The sequence below is a fragment of the Gymnoscopelus braueri genome (assembly GCF_963280865.1).
Source record: "Gymnoscopelus braueri genome assembly, chromosome: 24".
In the NCBI taxonomy this organism is placed as follows: domain Eukaryota; kingdom Metazoa; phylum Chordata; class Actinopteri; order Myctophiformes; family Myctophidae; genus Gymnoscopelus; species Gymnoscopelus braueri.
The window spans coordinates 8863078-8865577 of record NC_137626.1 but is presented as its reverse complement, the minus strand read 5'-3'; the positions used below and the strand labels follow the sequence as shown (position 1 = coordinate 8865577).

Genomic DNA, 2500 nt, shown 5'->3' with positions numbered 1-2500 from the left:
GATGCATGATACCCGGTCTTGCACGTAATTCTGAAGGGATGTCTGCCATTCAAACTCTCTGTTATCTTCAAAGTCTGATTATTAATTCCTTGTGCCAGTTATCATCAGCCAATAATGTGTTGGAGCTACAGTAAATAATAAAGTCAACAGTCTTTCGGGAGGGAGGCTAAATGTTTTGCCGTGTGGATTACCATGTGTCCAGTAGGCTATCAACTACCATTTCAGATCAAAGCCTTTGTTCATAAACCAAAGTGATTGAAACTTACTTGGAGTTACAAAGCGATCGATCATTTCCCCCTGAAGCCTCTTGTTTTTATATTAGCCTAATATTATATTCTGTGGCGGCCAGCAACAGGCTATATGTAGGCTATATGAAGCATATATGTTGAATGAATCCAACAGGATAAAGCAGGCTAAATGAAGTGCTGCGGCAGCTGTCAGTCTGTCTAATCAACACACCTCTCGTCCTCACATCAAAGGCATTGCTCATTCCAAATTAATATGTTAAATACAATCAATAACTGCTGAGTGGGACAGTCACTTTGAAAAACAGAATAAGCACAACTGCTGTGAAAAGGTAGAATTGTTGTTCATGAATTATAGCCAATAATATTTAATGAAGATAAAAAGGCAGCTGCTGCTGTTCATTAAAATGTTGGGCTCTCACAGTTTGTCATATACTGTATTTCCCGGGCCGAACTGCATACAACAGATATACACAGGGACCCCTCCAGTGCTCATTTACCGGTGTTAATTTAATAATAATAATAACGAATTGCATTTATATGGCGCTTTTCTAAGTACTCAAACTTACTCAAAGCGCTTTACAATGGTTCATTCATTCATACAGGGGGGGGGGCATTGGGAGGTGGAGCGGCGAACAGTCGACGCCAGCGTCCCCACTTTTCCCACATTCACACACCAATGGTGGCAAGCTAGCGCCGACCGAATCACTCTGGGAGAGTAACCAAATGGACCCGTGACGCGTCCCTAGTGCTTTTGCACATACAGTTCCAGTTCTCGTCCCCCGCCCGCCGACCACTCACGGCCCCGACACACACATTTAACACACACACATTTAAGACACACACATTTAACACACGACACACACATTTAACTAAAAAGCGTTGCTGTCTCAGATTGTTGAAGAGAGACACATTTTCATAATGCTGAATTATAGAGCTTCAGCTGATAAAGTAACTACATGTAAGAGATTGCACATAGCCTAGTCATACAGTAGCCTACAGTAGCCTACATGTGAACAACAAGCCGCTGGCTTTATTGTGTTGTACAGTATGATATAAGCATAATACAATTATATACATTGGAATATATTGACACTTCATCTGTCTCAAAAGCTAAGCATAGTTAATGTCTCTGTGCATGCCTGAATGCAGAGACTGCTATAAATTACTGTGATGACAAAGATGATTATGTTTAAAATATGTATTGTATTTATATGTGGACTGAATATAATGTAATTCAGAAATACCTAAACTCTGTTATAAACATTGGCAAACTGCACTGCCGTGTTGCGGGACTGTCAGGGCCGTGTGTGGGCGACAACTGGAACTGTACAAGCAAAAGCAGGGACACACCCGTGACAGTCGTTAGGGTCCATTTTGTGTCCTCTCTGGGTTACAAAAACACCACCCGCTATTTACTTTTCAACATAATTCCTGCTATATTGTTTATGAGCAGCAAAATCAGTTCATATTCCTCTGCAATGTGCGTTGCCTTTCCTCGTGTTGCTGCTGGTTCCAGAAACTTTTCTCTCTCTCTCCCGCTATCTTGTTGTAATTTTGGTACCGTACGACCCACTGTGGTTACGACCTATCAAATCACTCTGGATTAAACCATTGCCTTTAACTAGGGGTGAAAGAACATGAAAGCAGCCTCTGCTTACCACCAAGGTGCGCTTTAAATCACAATGAAAGATAAACGTGGAGTTTATTTGTTTTTTGTGTTCTTGCCTACTCTGTTTGATGAGTGTGTGCTGTCATTCAGGCGGTACTAATGTATTTGATGTGTGGGCGCTGGCATGCAGGCGGTACTCTATTCGATGTGTGTGTGCTAGTGTTGAAGCGGTACTACTGTATTTGATGTGTACTTTTAAGTATTTTTACTTACTTTATTTACTTTAAAGTAATCAGCTGCAGCTGTGAGGCCGTGCTCGGACGAACACACAAACACACACGGTCAAGTCTGCGCAGTGCGCACGCACGCACGTGTGCACTGCTGGCTTGCACATGTGCAGTGCTGGCTTGTGTGTGTGTGTGTGTGTGTGTGTGTGCACGTGCATGTCTTTGAGTGGCGCATGTGTTGCACTGTGTCCTGCTGCAATCAGCTGCAGCTGTTGAGGCCGTGCTCGGACGGACAAACACACACAGTCAAGTGTAGAGCGGTTGCCACCGCTAATAAAAAACATAACCCCCCCCACTGCTCACATCACGTATGTGCATACATACATATACAGTGACAACAAACACAGAAATGAGTG

At 42.9% G+C, this 2500-nt stretch overlaps 1 long non-coding RNA gene and 1 pseudogene across 2 annotated transcripts in view; one reads left to right on the top strand and one right to left on the bottom strand.

Moving 5' to 3' along the window:
• Nucleotides 1-2500, bottom strand: part of LOC308080286 — a 408660-nt gene that overhangs the window by 110750 nt on the left and 295410 nt on the right. The window lies entirely within an intron of this gene.
• LOC308080257 (NACHT, LRR and PYD domains-containing protein 3-like) overlaps nucleotides 1-2500 on the top strand; it is a 38713-nt pseudogene that overhangs the window by 33290 nt on the left and 2923 nt on the right. The gene's annotated exons all lie outside the window — the stretch shown is intronic.